The sequence below is a fragment of the Lithobates pipiens genome, unplaced genomic scaffold (assembly GCF_037356315.1).
Source record: "Lithobates pipiens isolate NorthernLeopardFrog02 unplaced genomic scaffold, aLitPip1_a1.2 Scaffold_19, whole genome shotgun sequence".
Lineage (NCBI taxonomy): Eukaryota > Metazoa > Chordata > Amphibia > Anura > Ranidae > Lithobates > Lithobates pipiens.
The window spans coordinates 507,916,487-507,939,356 of record NW_027507764.1 but is presented as its reverse complement, the minus strand read 5'-3'; positions in this window follow the sequence as shown (position 1 = coordinate 507,939,356).

The following is a 22,870-nucleotide window of genomic DNA, read 5'->3' as shown; positions in this document are numbered from 1 at the left end:
AGACCGAAACAAAGTTAGGGAGAGGACGAGGGGAATTGAGGACTAAAGGCTTTTTAGGAATGGGTAAGGGCATGAGAAGATCAGGAGTCTGAGCAGGGTCCCCCAGACCCTTAAAGATGAGTTGGGCATCCATAACCGGACCACCAGACTGGGCAGAGGTCAGTGGATCCCTGAGGTCAGGTTGGATAGAAAGTGACATGTCACAAAAGTCAAGCTGGGTAGCTGAAACAGAAACAGAATGCAGAGTACCCTGAGAAAAAGATTGAAAACCTCTCCTGGCCGAATGAGGTATTCTATTCAAAGGATGGATTGAGCCTCTTAAATGGGTTTGAACGGACATAGTAGCAGTAGGGTGAGGCTGGGTCACAGAAGGTCCTGAACAAGAAGCAGGAAGCTCATTGGGCATGGGCTGGACTGGCATAAGTGGTGCAGAGGCCGACTGAATAGTATTGTCAGATGTAGCGACCATCTCAATCGCATCACAAGGTATAGCGACTCTGGAACTTGCAGACAAGTTAGCCTGGCTGTGCGTCCAAGGGAGATTAGGGACAGGCAAAGGTAAATGGTTATGCAAACTGGAGTGAATTATCGACTCAGGTTCATAGGTGGGCTCCTCATCCAGAGTACCACATAACCCAGAGAGTGCACCAGTCCGACTATTGCAGGATGTATCGCAGGGATCACTATATACAGCAGGAAAAGCAGAAGATACTGGGATGGTGGAAACAGGAAGTCTCTCTTTTGGGGTACCCTTGAGTAGGCAGGAAGAGGAACAGGAGGAACCCCAAGCCAGGATCTGTCCAGCAGACCAGTCAACGTGTGGAGAATGGAGCCGTAACCAAGGAAGACCTAATATGATAGGAGATGAAGCCTTAGGTAAGACAAGGAAGGATATCCACTCCTAGTGGAGTTTCCCTACTGACATCTTAACAGGAATAATCTGGAAGCGGATAGGGCCCCCTGGGAGAGCCGTGCCATCAATCGCCAAGACCGCCAATGGTGTTGTAAGGGGCAAAAGGGTAAGTCTCATGGAGGATGCAGTTTCCCAATCCAAGAAATAGACAGCGGCTCCGGAATCCAGATGTGCTGAGATCGAACGAGAGGAAGCACCGACATGAAGCAACACAGAAAGGAGAAGACGAGAAGGTCAAGGTGACATTTCAGGGTCTAATACTCCACCTTCCAGATGTATTAGCCCTGAGCGTTTTTCCGGACGAAGAGAACAAGTGTCACGGAAATGACCTTTGGCCCAACAATAGAGGCATAGGCCCAGAGTTCTGCGCCTAGCACGTTCTTCGGGAGATAACTTAGTCCAGCCCAATTGCATAGGTTCCTCGGTAGGCAGGGGGTGCTCCTCGGAACGAAGAGAAGGGACTGGGGGCTCAGGTTGCCTAAAGAACGGGGAGTGCTGGTGTCTTTTTTTCCAGAGCCCTCTCCTGAAAGCGAATATCGATCTGGTTACACAAGGAGATGACACTGTCCAGATCAGCAGGAAGGGATCTTCCTGCTAATTCATCCTTTACTATCAGAGAGGCCATGTAAAAAGGTTGCAACTAGGGCCTCATTATTCCAGCTCAATTCAGCTGTGAGGATACGGAACTGAAGAGCATACTGTCCCACAGACGCAGACTCTTGACGAAGACGTAAAAGAGCGCTAGCCGCTGAGGAGACACGACTCGATTCCTCGAAGATATTCCGAAAAAGTTTCAAGAAATCAGACAGGCTAGAAACCACTGGATCATTCAGTTCCCACAGAGGGGCGGCCCAAGCTAACGCCTCGCCGGACAGGAGGGATATGATATATGCGACTTTTGCCCGATCGGACAGGAAGTTTTGGGGCTGAAGTTCAAAATGAATAGTGCACTGGCTAAGGAACCCCCTGCAAGCCTTGGAGTCCCCAGAGAAACGGACCGGAGCTGGTAGTAGTAATGAATGTGTGGCTGCCACTGATGCGATAGGTGCAGCAGCAGATAGCGGTTGAGGTTGTTGAACTGGGGGTCCTAATGAGGCCTGAACCTGTTAAAAAACGGGATGCCAAATCCTGAAGGAATCGCATCACCTGGGTCTGATGCGATTCTTGGGTCTCAATTCGCCGAACTAAGCTCTGCAATGGATCATCTGTAGGAAGCGGCACGTCAGCTGGGTCCATGGCTGATCAAACTGTCAAGTCACCTTGAGGCGAGGTGACAGGTGCACACCGTAGGGATCCAGAGTGCACCGCAAGGTTGTGGACCCTACAGCTGACTGCTGCAGACGGGGGACAGATCCCACTGGGGATAGAGCGTGAGATTCCCTGGGGCGCGGAGTCTAAGAGCCAGCAGGTGTTCACCAGAGCCTCCAGTGGTGAGGATGGACTTGGCTGCAACTGGCTCCAGGTCGCGACCCCCAGGGTCCCCCAGCTCACACCAACAGTAGGAAACAGGAGGATAGGGATGAGGGACAAAGCCAAGGTCGGGGCCACAAGCAGACAAGAATAGTCGGGTACACGCCAAAAGGTCAGGATCACAGGCAAACAAGGATAGTCAAGACACGCCAAAGTCGGTAACGGAAAACAGTAGCAGAGCACACGGCAGGAAAGCGGAAGCTAACACACAAAGAATACACAATGGTTGATCAGCACTGAGGCCTGCAGTGCACAGGTTAATATAGGGCTCCCTGATAGGGCCTGGGGTGGAGCCATGCTTAGAGGAGAGGTTATAAAAACCACCAGGTGGAAGTGGCTGTCTTCTTAGTCTGAAGACATGAGGGAAGGTAAGCAAACACAGGAAGATCACTACATAACCATGACACAGTGGCTCTCCCACCTCAGAAGGCGACATCCATTATTCAACAAATGAAGAAAGTGAGTACGAGATCCTACCTGGCAGCTTCAAACTGTTTGAGCCTGATAGGCCGGATGTTGTCATGTATCCCTATGGTCCCCTGGGCCCATTGGCATTTGAGACATTTCCAGCTGGAGTTCCTGAGACTGTGGAACAGACGGTATCTATCCCAACCCATACACTTGACGACCTTGATGCTCAGGAGTCTACATTGGTGGATGAAGAAACAGACACTTCTGAAATCACGCCCGCTAGGGCATGTCGACTGGATCACAATTACTACTGATGCCAGTGCAGCAGGTTGGGGAGCACACTGCAACCAGATCTCAGTGCAGGGAAGATGGTTCTTCCATACAGCAGGCGTGGTGTCAAATGTCCTGGAGGTCAGAGCGGCCTACCTTGCATTACTAACCCTAGAGTTCGAGATTACGGGGAAACCAGTTCTCCTCAGAATGGACAACAGGGCTGTGGTATCTTATGTACACTGACAAGGGGGGACACGCAGCAGGTCCCTCCTGAAGGAGGTGGAACCCATAGTCCTCTGGGCAGAAAGGAATCTAAAAGACCTGAGGGCAGTCTATCTGCCTGGTCATCTCAACTCAAGGGCCGACAGCCTTTCCCGCAAGTTTGTGGATCCCAACGGATGGTCTCTACACCCGGAGATTTTCAACTGGATAGTGAACCAGTGGGGTCCCCTCGAGCTAGACATATTTGCAACAACATTCAATACCAAACTCTCAAGGTTCATCTCAAGGTTTGCTCACCCCCAAGCGGAGGCAATAGATGCCCTCTCAGCCCCCTGGGCATGCAATCGGGTCTATGCCTTCCCTCCACGGCCTCTCATTCCAAGATTCTTGTCAAGACTTATGAGGGAAACCACGACGGTGATAGCGGTCCTACCGTACTGGCCAAGACGTCCTTGGTTCCCCACAGCAATGTATCTGAGTACCCGGCCTCCAGTCAAGGTTCCAATAATACCTCTTCTCCTGTCGCAAGGATGTCACACCCATCCAGATCCCCGCAGGCTGGAGCTTCACATCTGGCAGCTGAAAGGGAAAGTTTCCAATCCCTAGGGTGTTCCAACAAAGTGATCGCAACCCTGCTCAAAGCAAGAGAACCATCCACAAACGGTATACACGATAAGTTGTGGAACAAGTTCAGAGCCTTCATGATTGGCAGAAGCTGTGATCCAGATTCCCCATCATCCTCTCAAATTCTTGAGTTTTTGCAGGCAGGCCTAGACCTAGGTCTTGCACTAGGTACACTAAAGGTACAGGTATCAGCAATTTCAGTGGCAACCAGTAGAAGATGGGCTGAGGATCCATTGATAATCCAGTTCTTTAAAGCTGTCAGAAAGTTCTGTCCGCCAACTAAACAATCTTTTCCCACTTGGGACCTTGCTATCATCCTAGAGTCCTTAGCCAATCCACCTTTTGCCCCTTCAGAGTCGGCATCGCTCTGGAATCTAACCTTGAAGCTAACCATCCTGATAGCTATAACCTCTGACAGACGGGTTTCAGAGCTCCAAGCTTTAGGAGCAGATCATAATCATATCATATTCTATCCGGACAGAGTAGAACTCAGAACAGTGTGAGGATTTATTCCCAAGGTCGCATCATCCTTGAACATGTCGGAACCTTGGGCACTCCCAACATTTTCGGAACAGGACTCTGGTTCTCTTCATGAGCTAGACATTGCCTCCACATTGAGATGCTATCTGCAGGCCACAGCATCATTCAGGGGTTCCATCAGGCTGTTTATAATTCCCTTGGGTAAAAACAAAGGCAAGGAGGCGTCAGCAAGGACGATTGCCTCATGGATCGTTAAACTCATCCACAAGGTGTACAGGACAAATGGACTGGAACCCCCTTCGGCGGTCAGGGCGCACTGAACCAGAGTGGTTTCTGCCTCTTGGGCGGCAAAAGCGAATGTGTCAATTGAAACTATTTGTTGGGTAGCGACTTGGTCGTCCCAACATACGTTTCTGAAACATTACAGGGTGGACCCAGGAGCTCTCTCATCGGTGTAGTTTGGCAGACAGGCAGTCACATCAGCCTTCGCTTCTTCTAAATAATAATTTCTTTAAAATAAACTTCTAAGCATCATCCCACCCGTCTCAGCTAGTTATTTGTCACAGGTATGCTGCCATGGAGGCACCAGGAAAACAGAAAATTGTTCCATACTTACCGTAATTTTCTTTTCCTGGTGCCTATCCATGGCAGCATACAATCCCACCCTCGGTATTCCATATTATGGAGAATGCTGGGGCTGCGCTAACCATTTCTTTTATAATATTCACTAGTCTTGAGGGAGGAGCCAAGGCGGAGCTTGTCACGGGTATTCTGCCATGGATAGGCACCAGGAAAAGAAAATTACAGTAAGTATGGTACAATTTTCAGTTTTTTTACTTTTTGCTGTAAAAAAAATAAATAAAAAAAAAATTCTTTCTCAGTTTAGGTCGATATGTATTCTACATATTTTTGGTAAAAAAATAAATTGCAATAAGCGTATATTGATTGGTGTATGGCTAATGTATGGCTCTGCACATGAAAGCACTACAATAGTTTATACTAGGCTCATGCTAATGCTAACCATACACCAGTTGAAAAATAGTTTGAATGCGTTTTCCAAAAACAAAACACATGTTGTGAGAGCAAACGATCTTGCCATCATGAAATGACTGAATTTTGAACAATAAATTGTTCAGTGGACATAAATGAATCCATTTCTCATTTATTTTTTGCTTCTGGGTCACATATGCACAGCACCAACAGTTCAATTTTTAATGGGCAAGAAACACATTAAGCTTTCAATTTATCATCCATTCGGCAGATGTTTTCCAAACTTCTCCTTCAATTTTTTGGGCTCAAAAATGTCACAAGCGATTTTCAATTTGTGCCCATTAACCGGATGAAAAACAAACAATCTGTCCAAATGAGAGATTTTTGAACGATTTTTCGGACAGTGTATGGGCATCATTAGACTGGCCATGAATTATGCAATTTTCTTACCTTGAAGGAATCTTTCCTGATGCACTATTGTCAGAATATATGGATAACATCTGGTGGTTATAGCCGCCGACAGTGGTCACACAAAAAAAACAACAGGCTGGTTGTACTGAAATCGATCGAAAGATCAACATCAGTACAACCAGCCTGCCCATAGATGTATCTAAATTCTTCTAGTTCCTGCTGAACCAGCTAAATTTTCGATCCATCTAGTTTTATTGGTGAGATTTTCCCCAAATCCATGGTCCCTAAAATGATTCATAATACTAAGGGCTCATTAATGCCGCCTGTAAGCTAAACACTAGGCAGTTGTCAGTTTCAGCTGAAGTGTGGGATCAATGTGATGCACATTTCAGCGCATTGCACAGTTTCCGTTTTTTTTTTTTTTTTTTAAATCATCCGATGTGGAAAATCTCCAGTCACCAAATATGTGATTCAATTTATGGCAGGATAAAGAAAGAAAAAAAAAAATTCAAATTATGATCAGAGAAGAGGAATTACATTTATGGCAAAATCAAAAAGAGGAATTAAGTTTATGGCAGGATCAAAAGGAGAAGGATTCCATTTATGGCAGGATCAAAAGGAGAAGGATTCAATTTATGGCAGGATCAAAAAAGAGAAATTCAATTTATGGCAGGATCAGAGAAGAGGAATACAATTTATGGCAGGATCACAAAGAGAGGGACTGAATTAATGGCAGGATCAAAAAGAGGAATTCAATTTATGGCAGGATCAAAAAAGAAAAATTCAAATTATGGCAGGATCAGAGAAGAGGGATGGAATTTGTGGCAGGATCAGAAAGAAAGGAATTCAATTTAAGTCAGGATCAAAAAGAGGAATTACGTTTATTGCAGGATCAAAAAGAAAGGGATTAAATTTATGGCAAAATCAAAAGGAGAAATTAAGTATATGGCAGGATCACAAGGAGAGGGATTCATTTTATGGCAGGATCAAAAAATAAAAAATCTATTTATGGCAGGATAAAAAAAGAGAGGGATTACATTTATGGCAGGATCAAAGAAAATAAAAGGAGAGAAGAAGGAGAGAAAAGGAGGAAAAAATATAGAAGACAGAAAAACAAGCACATAGGGAACCTACTGGGACAAAAAAGCAAATACTGAGGCAGGTGACAATGAAACTAAAGATGGGATAGGATGATCTAATTTGAGAAATAGATCCACATCCCATCTGTGGTTCATGCCTGTGGGGGTGCATGTCCCCAACAGGAAAATCCACTTGACTTCCTGTTCCAGTAGCCTTCTGTGCCTGTCTCCTCCCCCAAGACACCCCCCCCCGGGCGGACGACATATGTGAAGGCGGTGATCAAAACATACACCAATTTAATCATTTTTTTAAATAATTCGCTATTGTCACAAAACTGGGTGGGCTCAGGGCACAGTGCTCGTAATCAGAGCCCACCCTTTTTTTAAGCCAGTTAGAGCCTCAGGCGCTAATCACTTGCTTTCCACAGAAAGCATCCCCCTTACATCAGGGTCCCCAGAGAGCATCTCTCTTACATCAGGGTCCCCAGAGAGCATCCCCCTTACATCAGGGTCCACAGAGAGCATCCCCCTTACATCAGGGTCCCCAGAGAACTCTGGGAATGTGGGGAGGACTTTGGTGACCAGAGAAAGAAAACAATAAGATAAGGGGGTTTACCGCTATAAGGGGGAAACCTTTATATCAGTGCCCCCTTACAGTATTGTATTGACTCCCCCTCAGACTGACCTGGCGGCGCTGTCACTAACTTCCTCTCAGGTGCACCGTGCAGGGCTCAGTCAGTCGGCTCCAGCTTGGTGGCTCTGGTATTATCCCATAGTTTCCTCTCCACAGTTGTTACATGTCTGACTTCTCCCATGACCCCCACCCCCATGCTCCTCTAGCGCAGGAATACTCTGCGGAACAAACGGGTCAGGCAACATGGAAAGTTGGAAACCATAATTCGCCATAAACTGAGACAATCGGGAAGCAGAATTCAAGGCACTGTTGTGAGCAAACTCAGCCCACGGTAATAGGTCTGACCAGTTGTTGTGATGGTCAGAAATATAGCAACGTAGGAATTTCTCCAAGGAGGAGAAAGAAAGCTGAATTCCCAACTGTGCACAAAAAGCTCACCAGAACCGGGAGACAAATGGAGTACCCCTGTCCGAGACAATCACCTTGGGTAGCCCATGTAAGCGTAAGATCTCCCGAGCAAAAATGGAAGCCAGTTCCATAGAAGTGGGCAACTTCTTAAATGGAATACAATGACACATCTTTGAGAACCGGTCAACCACCATAAAGATAAAAGTGTTGCCTTGGGAGTTGGGTAACTCCACAATGAAATCCATAGACAGGTGGGTCCAGGGCCTCTCTCCATTGGGTATGGGTTGTAGGAGGCCCACTGAAAGGTGTTGTGGAGTCTTGCTCTGAGCACAAATGGAACAGGCAGCTACGAAGGTAGTTACATATGCCCGTAGACTAGGCCACCAGAATTGTTGGGAAATGGCCCAAAAGAGTTGATTCTTCCCAGGGTGGCCAGCAGCCTTGGGAGAATGGTAAGTCTGGAGCACGACAGTACGGAGACTCTCTGGGACAAAGCAGAAGTCACAAGGTTTCTTGGGAGGAGCATGGACTAGACATGTGCATTCGTTTTCGTCCGAATGCATTTTCGTCCGAATTTCAGCTATTTTCGTTTTCGTTTTGACAAACGATAACGAAAGCACAAAATCCGAAAAACGAAAGATCCGACATAAATAAATGCTTTATTTTCGTTTTCATTGTTACAACAGTTCGATATAGAATAGGAGATTCGACATGACTCTGACAATAACAATCTGTCTATAGAACCTGTGGTCGAATGTGCCTAACCTTACCTCTATTAGTCCAAGATTATATAGAGAAAATATTCGACAGAGAAAAAAAATTTGACAGAGAGAAAAGATTCTGCAAGTTACTGTCCTAAAAAGTGTTTGGGGACCCGGGTCCTGCCCCAGGGGACATGTATCAATGCAAAAAAAAGTTTTAAAAACTGCAGTTTTTTCAGGAGCAGTGATTTTAATAATGATTAAAGTGAAGCAATAAAAGTGTAATATTCCTTTAAATTTCGTAGGGGGGGGGGGGTTGTCTATAGTATGCCTGTGAAGGGGCTCATGTTTCTGGTGCTTAGAACTGTCCCTGCACAAAGTGTCATTTATGCAGGAAAAAAAGTCCTTTAAAATCACTCGCAGCTATTATGAATTGTCGGCTCCGTAATACAGAGAACACTCATTGAAAGTCATTGATAAAAAAATAAATAAATAAATAAATAAATAAAAAAAAGCGTGGGGGTCCCCCAAATTCAATTACCAGGCCCTTCAGGTCTGGTATGGATATTAAGGGGAACCCTGCCTCAAATTTAAGAAAAAAATTTGACGTGGGGTTCCCCCTAAATATCCATAACCAGACCCTTCAGGTCTGGTATGGATATTAAGGGGAACCCCACGTCAAATAAAAAAAAAATTGATGTGCGGGTCCCCCTAAAAATCCATACCAGACCCTTTATCCGAGCACGCAACCTGGCAGGCCGCAGGAAAAGAGGGGGGGACGAGAGAGCGCCCCCCTCCCTCCTGAACCGTACCAGGCCACATGCCCTCAACATTGGGAGGATGCTTTGGGGGTCTGTGACCCCTCAAAGCACCTTGTCCCCATGTTGATGAGGACAAGGGCCTCATCCCCACAACCGTGGCCGGTGGTTGTGGAGGTCTGCGGGCGGGGGGCTTATCAGAATCTGGAAGCCCCCTTTAACAAGGGGACCCCCAGATCCCGCCCCCCCCTGTTTGAAATGGTAAGGGGTACAAAACTACCCCTACCATTTCACAAAGAAAGTGTAAAAAATAGTTAAATAAGACAAACACACTTTTGAAAAATTCCTTTATTAAAAATAAAAAAAATAAAAAAAAGATTCCAGCTGCGGTAATCCACTCTTACTATCCAGCGACGGACGGTCATCTCTCCAGCGATGGCTCATCTCATCCAGCGCAGAGTATCCATCCTGCTTCTGTCTCCGCTGAGGAGACACTGCAAGGATTCCGGCGGTCTGACATTTCTTATATACGGAGGGCGGGGCCACCCATCACCTGACCCCGCCCCCCTCTGACGCAAGGGGAAACCCGGGGTTCCCTGTGACGTATGGGTGACCCCGCACCCCTCTGATGTAACACAGGCAGGTTTCCGTTACATCAGACCGTCCGTCGCTGGATAGCAAGAGTGGATTAGCACCGCTGGAATCTTTTTTTTTTTTTTTTTTTTTTTTTTAATAAAGGAATTTTTCAAAAGTGTGTTTGTCTTATTTAACCATTTTGACACTTTCTTTGTGAAATGGTAGGGGTACTTTTGTACCCCCTTACCATTTCAAACAGGGGGGGCCGGGATCTGGGGGTCCCCTTGTTAAAGGGGGCTTCCAGATTCTGATAAGCCCCCCGCCCGCAGACCCTCACAACCACCTGCCAGGGTTGTGAGGATGAGGCCCTTGTCCTTATCAACATGGGGACAAGGTGCTTTGAGGGGTCACAGACCCCCAAAGCATCCTCCCAATGTTGAGGGCATGTGGCCTGGTACGGTTTGGGAGGGAGGGAGGGGCTGCTCTCTCGTCCCCCCCTCTTTTCCTGCGGCCTGCCAGGTTGCGTGCTCGGATAAAGGGTCTGGTATGGATTTTTAAAGGGAAACCCACCTAAATTTTTTTTTAATTTGACGCGGGGTTCCCCTTAATATCCATACCAGACCTGAAGGGTCTGGTTATGGATATTTAGGGGGAACCCCACGTCAAATTTTTTCTTAAATTTGAGGCAGGGTTCCCCTTAATATCCATACCAGACCTGAAGGGCCTGGTAATTGAATTTGGGGGACCCCCACGCTTTTTAAAATTTTTTTTTTTTTTTTTTTTTTTTATCAATGACTTTCAATGAGTGTTCTCTGTATTACGGGGAGCTGACAATTCATAATAGCTGCGAGTGATTTTAAAGGACGTTTTTTCCTGCATAAATGACACTTTGTGCAGGGACAGTTCTAAGCACCAGAAACATGCGCCCCTTCACAGGCATACTATAGACAACCCCCCCCCTACGAAATTTAAAGGAATATTACACTTTTATTGTTTCACTTTAATCATTATTAAAATCACTGCTCCCGAAAAAACGGACGTTTTTAAAACTTTTTTTTGCATTGATACATGTCCCCTGGGGCAGGACCCGGGTCCCCAAACACTTTTTAGGACAGTAACTTGCAAATTAGTCTTTAAAATTAGCACTTTAGATTTTGAATGTTGGAGTCCCATAGACTTTAACAGGGGTTCTAAAGTATGCTATATACTAGCTCCGTCTAATCTTCTTTACACATTCGACAGACACCATAAGCCTTCAAAGACAGATTCGACCGTAATTCATGTGGATTTTCGGACGAATGCAATTTTTGAATGAAAAACGAAATAAATAAAAACGAATTTCGGGAGTAACTAAATAAATTAAGTTTTCGGACGAAAACGAAATTCCGAAACGAAATATTTTACTCTGCACATGTCTAGCATGGACCTGAGCAGCAAGAATTTTGTCACCCAAAGGAGAAGTAATACTGGTGCGCACTGTAGCCAGAATACAATCAGGAAGAGTCACAGGAACCGGAACTGAAGTGGAGGAAAATTGTTGTGACAAGGCGTCAGCCCTTACATTCTTTGTACCGGGTAAGAATGAGACAATGTAATTAAAACTCAACAAGAAAAGAGCCCATCGCGCCCTTCTGGGAGAGAGGCGCTTAGCCTCAGACAAGAATGTGAGATTCTTATGGTCAGTAAGAATGAGAACCGGCACAGTGGTACCTTCAAGGAGATGTCTCCCTTCTTTCAAGGTTAAAATGATCGCCAACAGCTCTCTGTCAGCAATGTCGTAATTGCACTTTGCAGGTGACAGTTTCTTGGAAAAGTAGCCACAAGGATGCATAGCGCTCTGAGAGGTAGGACGTTGAGACAGAAGGGCGCCAACTCCAGTCTCAGAAGCATCAACTTCTAGGATAAAAGGCAACGTAGGATCAGGATGTGCCAACACAGGAGCAGGAACAAAGGCAGCCTTGAAACTCTCAAAGGCCTTAATGGACTCCAGAGACCAACACTGTGGTCACAGCAGTCAGGGGCTTGACAAGAGACAAGAAGTTATGAATAAACTTCTGATAATAGTTGGCAAAGCCCAGGAAACGCTGCAGAGGACGTAAACCCACAGATCGGGGCCACTGTAGAACTGCTGAAAGTTTCTCTGGGTCCATCGAAAAACCAGCAGGGGAAATTACATAGCCCAGAAATTTCTCCAGTTTACAATAGAGATTGTTTTCTCTTCGTTTCTGAAGCACACGACAGACATCTGTGCAGTGGCTCTCCAGGGACTTGGAAAATATGAGGATATCATCAAGATAAACCACACATAACTGCAACAAATATCAGAGGACACCATTAATAAATTCCTGGAAAACTGCTGGGGCATTACAAAGGCCAAAATGCATTACGAGGTACTCATAATGGCCTGTTCTGGTATTAAACGCAGTTTTTCACTCGTCGCCATCCTTAATCCACACGAGATTGTATGCCCCTCTCAAATCAAGGTTTGTGAAAACCGTTGCTCACTTAAGGCGGTCAAATAACTCTGCAATCAATGGGATTGGGTAGGCATTCTTAATCGTGAAACGATTGAGACCCCTGTAATCAATACCAGGTTTCAGTTCACCACTCTTCTTCACAAAGAAGAAACCAGCACCAGCAGGAGACGAGGATTTGCAGAAAAAACCTCAAGAAAATGTGTCTGCAACATACTCCTCCATGGCCTTATGCTCCAAGACCGACAAAGGGTAAACCTGGCCACGAGGGGGTATTGCACCAGGTTGAAGGTCAATTGCAGAATCATAAGGCCGGTGTGGAGGCAAACTACCGGCTTGACCTTTGTCAAAGACATCGCTAAAAACGCTGTATTCCTCTGGCAGGGAGGAGAGTGAAGAGGTGCACAGGACCATGGCTACCTTCTGGAAGCATGTTTCACTGCATTGTGGTGACCAGGAGAGAACCTTAGCAGGGAGCCAATCAAAAGAGGGGTCGTGCCTCTGTAACCAAGAATAACCAATTACCAGCGGAAACCTAGGTGAGGGAATAACTTGGAATTGGATTATCTCATGATGTAGAGCCCTCACGGCCATGGACAATGGAACCATCTCATGAGTCACATGGGCAGGCTGTAGAGGTCTCCCGTCAAAAGCCTCAATGGCAAGTGGAGTGTCACGCAGCTGTAGCGAGTGCTGCAATACAAAGGCAGCATCAATGAACAGGCCTGCAGCCCCAGAGTCGATTAGAGCCTGTATCTCAATGGACGACTCAGCCCAAGAAAGGGTGACAGAAACCAAGGGCTTATCCTTCTGAATAACTGGGGACGAAACAACGCCACCTAAGGTCTGTCCATGACAGGACCTCAAGGTTCGGGCTTTCCCTGGACGGGTAGGACAAGACTTCAAAAAGTGACCTGCCTGGCCACAATAAAGGCACAATCTCTCCCTCCTCCTAAAGGCTCTCTCATCCGCAGAGAGACGCGTGAAGCCCAAGTGCATGGGTTCATCTTCACTGACCGACTCAGTACCAGGAGGCATGGGAGGTGAGGGAGGCATGGATGGGACTGCAAAGCTCAGAGGCAAACGTACAGGAGGCTTCCGCAAGCACTCCTTAAAAGAAAGTCTTTCTCTGAGTCTGGAGTCAATGAGGATGGCAAACGAGATCAAGCTCTCCAGCTCAGTGGGTATATCTCGGGCTGCTATCTCATCCTTGATGGAATCTGAGAGACCATTAGAAAAAGCAACCACAAGGGCTTCATTGTTCCAAGCAACCTCTGCTGCCAGAGTACGGAACTCAATTGCATAGTCGGCAACTTGTTGCCTACTCTGTTTGATGGACATGAGGCACTTGGCAGCAAAAGCAGAGCATGCGGGAATGTCAAATACCCTTTTAAAGGAGGCCACAAAGTCAGGGTAACTCAAGACAACAGGTTTTTGTGTCTCCCATAGAGGGTTTGCCCAGGCCAAGGCTCTCTCAGAAAGCAAAGATATTACAAAACCTACTTTGCTTCTGTCCATGGGAAATGCCTAGGACAGCATCTCAAAGTAAATCTCAACCGGTTGAGAAACCTTCTGCATTGAACTAGATCGCCCCTAAATCACTGGGGAAGCGGGGCGGAATCAGACATACTCAAGGCAGATGCCTGCACAGAGACTGGCGCAGCAGCAGGGATGGCCTGCAACTCAGGTTGTACCAGAGCAGCCAAAGTGGGGGTTTCCAGGTGAGCCGTGTGACTCACACCATAGCAAACTGATCCATGCGGTGATCTTGCTCATCCAAACTGGAAAAAATATTACCAACAAGTGGATTGACTGTATCTTCTGAATTCATGGCCTTCGCCTACTGTCAGAAACCATGAACCAGCCCGAGGCAGAAGTACAGTACAATCACACTTGTTTATTAATAAAAATAAAAAGGTTAATAGAGTAAGCGTAGTCAAAGCATAGCCAGAGTCCAGTAACCGGATCGCGTAGTCAGCCAAGCCAAAGTTCAGTAGCCAGATCGGGTAATCAGCTAAGCCAGAGTTCAGTAACCAGATCGGGTAATCAGCCAGGCCAGAAGTCAGGGATCCAGGTAGAGGAAGAGCAAGTAGGATAAGAAGCCAGAAGAGATGTCAGCAAAGCCAGTCTTAAAGCGGAAGTAAACCCATCGATCTAACAGTTTGAAAAAACTGTTAACATTTCCGGCATGCCGGGAGTGTAACTGTCACATTGGTTGTGCTTACAACCAAACTGTCAAACCATCCAATGGCTGATGTCATAACTGATCACATGTGCAGCTTCATGGCAGTTAAAGATTAAATAGAGGCCAAGATGGCAGCTTCCTTGGCTGTAAACGATAGGAGGGTTTACTTCCACTTTAAAACAGGAACGTAGGAGATGGTTTATTGAGATGTGACGAAGGCAAAGGCAGGAATGAAGTGAGCTGGAGAACTTTAAGTAGGCAGAACTGATGAGCAGATCCACAACAGCTGGTTAACTGTGGAGAGAGAGAGAGCTGGCAATTAGCTGACAGCTGAGCAGCCAGCTCAGAGAAGGAAGGGCAGAGCCAGCCCTGACACACTATCAGTGAAGCAAGCCATCATTAAGCTGAAAAAAACAAAACAAACCCATCAGAGAGATAGAAAAAAAATTAGGTGTGGCCAAATCAACTGTTTGGAACATCCTTAAAAACAAAGAACGCACCGGTGAGCTCAGCAACACCAAAAGACCCGGAAGACCACGGAAAACAACTGTGGTGGATGACCGAAGAATTCTTTCCCTGATGAAGAAAACACCCTTCACAACAGTTGGCCAGATCAAGAACACTCTCCAGGAGGTAGGTGTATGTGTGTCAAAGTCAACAATCAAGAGAAGACTTCACCAGAGTGAATACAGTGGGTTTACCACAAGATGTAAACCATTGGTCAGCCTCAAAAACAGGAAGGCCAGATTAGAGTTTGCCAAACAACATCTAAAAAAACCTTCACAGTTCTGGAACAACATCCTATGGGCAGATGAGACCAAGATCAACTTGTACGAGAGTGATAGGAAGAGAAGAGTATGGAGAAGGAAAGGAACTGCTCATGATCCAAAGCATACAACCTCATCAGTGAAGCATGGTGGTGGTAGTGTCATGGTGTGGGCATGTATGGCTGCCAATGGAACTGGTTCTCTTGTATTTATTGATGATGTGACTGCTGACAAAAGCAGCAGGTTGAATTCTGAATTGTTTCAGGCAATATTATCTGCTCATATTCAGCAAAATGCTTCAGAATTAATTGGACGGTGCTTCACAGTGCAGATGGACAATGACCCGAAGCATACTGCGAAAGCAACCAAAGAGTTTTTTTAAGGGATAAAAGTGGAATGTTATGCGATGGCCAAGTATTCAGAATTGCTTCAGAATTAATTGGACGGTGCTTCACAGTGCAGATGGACAATGACCCGAAGCATACTGCGAAAGCAACCAGAGTTTTTTTAAGGGGAAAAAAGTGGAATGTTATGCAATGGCCAAGTCAATCACCTGACCTGAATCTGATTGAGCATGCATTTCACTTGCTGAAGACAAAACAAATGCCCCAAGAACAAGTTGCAGTAGAGAACTGGCAGAGCATCACCAGGGATGAAACCCAGGATTTGCAACCAAGTATTAAAAAGTAAAAGATTGATGGATGATTATTAATCTGTCCCATTACTTTTAAAAAGTGGGAGGCACATATACAAACTGTTGTAATTCCTACACGGTTCATTTGATTTGGATGTAAATACCCTCAAATTAAAGCGGAAAGCCTGCAGTTAAAGCACATCTTGTTTGTTTAATTTCAAATCCATTGTGGTGGTGTATAGAGCCAAAAAGATTAGAATTGTGTTGATGTCCCAATATTTATGGACCCGACTGTATATAAAATCTTAGACGAAGAAAAGGCCCTCTTTGGGTCATAAACACCCAAATAGGAAACATGACCTGCAGAACAGAACCAATGTCATACTGCCCTCATCCCTTTACCCCTCTTCCTCTTCTTTCTGGTCCTTTATAGGCTTGTGCAATTTGTTTCGTAACGAATCGAAATTCGGCCGAATTTTGCATCTTTCGGACATTCGGATGCATCCGAATGTCCGAATAAAAAAATAACAAATTACAACGAATACGAAAGAAATATAACGAATGAATTCGGCATGATTCGAAATTATTTCAATCGCATTCGAAATTATTTCAACTGCATTCGACATTATTTCAACCACATTCGAAAATATTTTGTGCCCCGACTTTAGGGCCATGTATCTCGGGGTCACTTGGTGCTAGAAACTCCAAATTTGGATATGTTGTAGTGCTAGTACCATTGTGTTTGCATACCAAATTTGGGGTTTCTAGCTATAAGTGACCCCGAGATATGTGGCCCCAAAATCGGGTCGCAAAATGTCATTCTCTGCTCTAATAACTAATAACATTTTGCGACCCGATTTTGGGGCCACATATCTCGGGGTCACTTATAGCTAGAAACCCCAAATTTGGTATGCAAACACAATAGTACAAGCACTATAACATATCCAAATGTGGAGTTTCTAGCACTAAGTGACCCCGAGATACATGGGCCTAAAGTCGGGTCACAAAATATTTTCGAATGTGGTTGAAATAATGTCGAATCATGTTGAAATAATTTCGAATCCGGTTGAAATAATTTCGAATCCGGTAGAAATATTTTCGAATTTGGTTGAAATATTTTCGAATGTGGCCGATTTTTCGAATTCGGTAGAAAACTAAACGAAATTGAAAAACGAATTTAAGGAAGTTAACGAATATAACTAAACGAAATTAATGAATTAACGAATTAAAACGAAACGAAACTAAACGAATTTTTTCCTTTTGCACATGTCTAGTCCTTTAGGCCAGGTTCTGCCTCTTATTTTCTTCTCTTCTTTGCTGCTTTTAAAATATGAGGTAAAAGGAAAAGCTGAATTGGGTGACCTAAGGTCAGGATGCAAAGTTAAAGTGGAGGGCCGGTTATAAAAAAAAAAAAAAAAAATTAAAAAAAAAGTCAGCAACTGCAAACACTGCAGCTGCTGACTTAATAAACACACTCACCTGTCCAGGGCGCCCGCGATGTCGGCCGCCCGAGGCCGACCCGTCCCTCGGCTCTCGGGTCCCGGCGCCGCCATCCCTTGTAAGGGAAACAGGCAGCGGAGCCTTATGGCTTCACTGCCCGTTTCCTACTGCGCATGCGCGAGTCCCGCAGCTACTGCGCATGCGCGAGTCCCGCAGCGCTTTCTGAATGGGACGCGCTGTGTTCAGGAACACACAGTTCCCAGAACACAGCGCGACTCATTACCCAGAAGACGCCGCGACGAAGACAGAAGACAGAAGATCTCCGCGGAGGAGGAAGAGGAAGATTAGGAGAAAGTGCCTAGCAACAGGCATTTCTGGTAAGTAAAAAAAAAAAATTTTTTTCATTTTTTTTTTTTTAGATTTTTTGTAATTTTTAACATTTTTTTGTTTTTCAGGGTGGCCCTCCCCTTTAATTCACTGAATGTCACATAAGTATGAAAAATTAAGAAATGCACTGACTGTACATTTTGTATGACAACTCTTAAGTTAAGTTGTAAACACACATCGAGCACTCTGATATACCATGGTTTAGAGATTTAAGAGTATAAGCTTATAGTTGATTACCTGTTATCTCTGTATTACCTAGGTTCCACCCTTTCGTGGAGTTAAAAAAAAAAGATATTTGAGGAAAAAAACACGTTGAAATCCATGTGCCCTGCATGTAGATTAGGGGCCGGGTGCATGGATTAGGGGGGAGGTCCCACTGCGGCCCATGTGGATGGGCCGCCACCATTATATATTAAAGTAGAAGTCTATCCTAAAACCAAAATCTCTACATCTACAGATATCCACAATCTAACACTAACCAATCTAACCCTGTAAATAAGAAAATGGGTGCAGAGGACACTTCTGACAACAGAAGCTGCATAGTAAGTTTATGGGTGACATCACTTCACATTGATTTCACAGCCGTTGTCAGCCATGTCCTCTACAATGCTTCCGCCGCTGGAGATCGTATCGGACCAGCTGCAGAAAAGGTATGTATTTCTTCTTTACAGGCATAGATAGGTTAGTGTTAGAATGTAGACGTCTGTTGATGCAGGGATTTTAGTTTTAGGGTGGACTTTAAAGTGGATGTAAATCCACTCTCATCCTTTCTAAACTACTGCAATATTGGTTATCTAGAAGGATATACATGCCTCTTGCATGTATACTTATCTGTCAAATGTCTCCCCTCTGTCTGCTACGAGACCCGAAAAACTGCAGATTTTGTGGGTGGGTCTGTTTTCCAGGGCTCAGTAGGTGGAGTCGTCATGTCAGTAGACTCGCCACCCACCTATACACTCCCCTTATCAACATGTATTTTCTACTGTGTATTTCTTACACTGAACTTCTGCTATGATCACTAACATCCAGTCAAAACCCAAGAAAGTCCCCACATGACTTCAGCATGTCAAATCATGCTGAGGTGTGGAACAGCCAATCCTTGCAGAGCTGCTAAAGAAAGGAGTAGGAGGGAATTAAAAAATAATGCACGTCTCTTAGGCTAGTGCACAAGATATGTAAATCACCTGTCACTCACAGCAACGGGGAGGATTTGACAAAATTTTTCTCTGTTTGTCAAGATTTATCTCACTGAACAATAAAAGAGGATTGCTCAGAGCTAGATTAACTCTTTGTGGCAAGAATGGGCTCAAATGATAGGAAATCTTACACTCTACATTATGACATAAGAAAAAAAAAATCGGGTTTACATCCACTTTAAGTTGTATTTCCATAAGCGCAGGAAACCAAATTCTTATCATTGAAGCGTACCTGGTTGCCCCTATGGCCATAAACACAGTCCTGTTGACTGCTCATGGTCTACATAGGAGAATGTTACCAGACTGGTGCTTAAGCATTCATTAAAAAAAATAGGGCCCTGTGAAATATTGCCCCTCATGTCTCTTATGAACCTCGCTAACAACCACTTCTTTCCCTAGGATACAAGGGGCCATGTAAATTTTTGTGGTACATCCTACAATTCGCTCACAAAGCAATAAGCCCCCTGGTCACATAGATACAACTTGTCATGCAATTTGCAAAAAATCAAATGCACATTTTTTTTTCTGCAAATATATGTGCATTTATGATTATTTTTTTTTTGCAAAACTTTGTCTTAGCCTTTAATGTAATTTTAAGTTATATGAGCAAATGTAGGATATCCTTGGTGATAGCCATGTGTGCAGGTATTTACATTACACAAAACTTGCTCATCCATTAAGTTCTGGCATTATTTTCACTGGCCTAGCTGAAGCCTCCCAGAACAGTGCCAGGGTATGAATGGGTGGTGGGACAGGAAAGCCCTGTGAGTGACACAAAGTTAAGGATATTCTTTGTACAGCTTCTTATGTCTTTCCTGTCCGTACTGTTCTACACAGCTGAGAACACTGCCTGTATTCCAGTATAACCAGATTATTGGGATGTTTGTGCGAGCCAAGAGGACGGAGTATGAGAACAGGGAAATGGAATGAGCAAAACAATGTGTCCCGTTCTGCAGCCTCAAATAACTCTGATACAAGGCAAAACCGTTTTTCATGTAGGGGATCTCAGGACAACTAAGAGCTACAGACTACTCAGTTCAGTAAACCTGAATCTGGGTTTTTAAAGATGCAGGTTCCACGACTGTCACCGTCATCCTAGTTTTTTACACAGTAACTCATTTACATGAAACAAATATGCCACCTGTAAAAATGGTTGTGCTTCCTCATTATGGGTCAATGATTAAGTGGTGATGCAAGAATCAGAATGACGGCCCCAGTGCCTTCATGTTTAAAAATCCAAATCTACAATGGCAGCCCCCATATTTCTTTCTTCCAATGTTGTCTTTAATAGGCTGAAATCTGTAGATTAGCATGCCTCTGCATTGTGCCCTGTGCTAAGAGAACGTTAATCTATGGTTCGCCCTTGACCGTTCCCCAAAGATTTCTGATTGTGTGACCACTATGTTTCCATTTCTGGTGGTTTCCTTTTTTGATAAATGGGTCCATTGCTAATCAGTCAAAGAGTTTCCAATATGTAGAAATGTAAAGGTTCTGATTTCCTTTGGCACCGAAAAATGTCATTTGAAGTGCCTTCCCTACGCTGGGATCGGCACAGTGGAACCTATTGAGTGGGACATTGATGAGATTGATGTCACATGCTGTTTGTGAGTACACAACTGTTTAATTCTTCAATAAAAAGTTTTTAACCACTTTCATTAAATTTTACCCCCTTCCTGCCCAGGCCAATTTTCAGCTTTCAGTGCTGTCGTACTTTGAATGACAATTGCGTGGTCATGCAACACTGCACCCATATGAAATTTTTATCATTATTTTTTTAGACAGATAGAGCTTTATTTATTATTCTTGCTATACAAAAAAAGGGCAAGAATTAAAAACAAAAAACATTTTCTTTGATTCTGTTGAAAAATTTTGCACAAGTAATTTTTCTTCTTTACTGATGTGCGCTGATGATGCCGAATTGATAGGCTGCACTGATAATGAGATGGCCCTGATGGGGCTGGACTGATAAGGCAGCATTGATGGGCAGTGATAGGTGACAATGATGGGCACTGATATGCTGCACTAGTGGGGCTGCGCTGATAATCAGGGCACTGATGAAATGGCATTGATGTACATGTGATCAGCTGCGATCTGATCACATGGTAAAGAGCCTACATAAAAGCCCACTTCATCAGCTCTTTACCATAATCGATGATGTGCTGCGTGCTCCCACAAGAATGGGAGAACATCATATGACGTCTTCCCAGAACAAGAGAGGTTCTGCCTGACTGTCTTTCTGCAATACGGTGGGCGGGAACCAGTTAGAATAATGTGCAAGGTTGGTGCACTCTCTGCATTTGCTTTTCCAGTGCTCTTTTTTGGGCTTCCCCAGTCCACAGGGGGATGCAGAGTTTTGCCTAGTTTCAAGCTAACAAAGACACAAGGTTTTCCATTGCCAGAACATCCACCTTGAGCACAGGAGATTGGTCTTTCATTTTGCTTGTCCTCATTTATAAAAGTCCGGGTATAGCTAGTAATCGTCAGTCACATTTAAAGTAGAACTACAGGCAAATATTTTTTTTCCCCATTTTGGATAGAGCAAGGTAGACTTGTAACCCCATCAAATTTTTTCCCCGACATTTGTGTCCCATTGCCGATATTTCCCTTCACTTCTTATCCCATAGTAAACAGGAAGTGAGGGGATTTCCTGGCAAATTAACAGAACAAAGAGAGAAGGTGAATCTCTTTAAGGGGGGGGGGGGGGGGGGGGGGCACAGACAGCAATAAAAACTGACAAGCTTTCTAATTCCTAACCACTCTATCCAAAAAAAAAAAAAAAAAGTTTTGTCTTTAGTTATACTTTTATTTAAATTGTTCAATAAGGCCAAGCTGGCCCAATAAACTGTAGCCTCAGCTATATATACTATGCAGTGCTGAGTTCTAGGTAGCAGTACAGGGACGTCCCATCCCATTCCCGGAACAAAATCAAGTTGGGCTGAATGCTGCTCAGCCATTCACCGGAAACCTTGTATTTTTATGAATAAATACCAGGCTTCTTTTGGTTGTGGTGAAGAGACAGATGGATGAAGTCTCGAGCGCCACCTTAGCCAGAGGAAACCTTGTACTCATTCATAAAAATACAAGGCTTCCTGTGAATAGCTGAGCATCACTCAGCCCAACTTCATTTTGTCTAGGAACTGGATGGGAAGCCCCCGTACAGCTGCTGCAGCACAGTACTATATACTCTATGTAGCTGTGGCTACATACAGTTTATACAGCGCTGACAGCAGGCCATATTTCTTAGTAATGGAAATTGTTCTTTTGGGCCACCTTGGCACAAAAAAAAAATGAACATGTTATGGACCGCCCCATGCAGATATATTGCATGATTGTATTATTTCAAAAACTGGGTCTCATTCTCAGGAGAGGCAGAATGGTGGTCTACCTATGTAAACAAGGCAGACTGACATTCTGTGTGAGGGGAAGATGGAGATTTTGTGCTCCTGCTAAGCAGGAACACAGTTCTCTGTCTTCCCCCAGTCAAAGCATCCCCAACACAGCTAGAAATCTCTCCCTAGGAGCACATTTAGCCCTTTGATTGCCCCAGATGTTAACCCCTTCCCTGTCAGTGTCATTAGTACAGTGACAGTGCATTTCTTTAGCACTGATCACTGTATTAGTGTCACTGGTTGCCAACATTGCAAGTAAATACAGTAAATAAATAAAAATTAAATAAATCTATCCTATAGTTTGTAAACACTATAACTTTTGCGCAAAATAATCAATATATGCTTATTGGGATTTTTTTTAAATGTAGCACTGGTTAGATTTGGGCTTACCATTACCTTCTGTTCCACTTGCTTCACATCTAGGGGTGTCCCGTGGTAGATGGCCAAG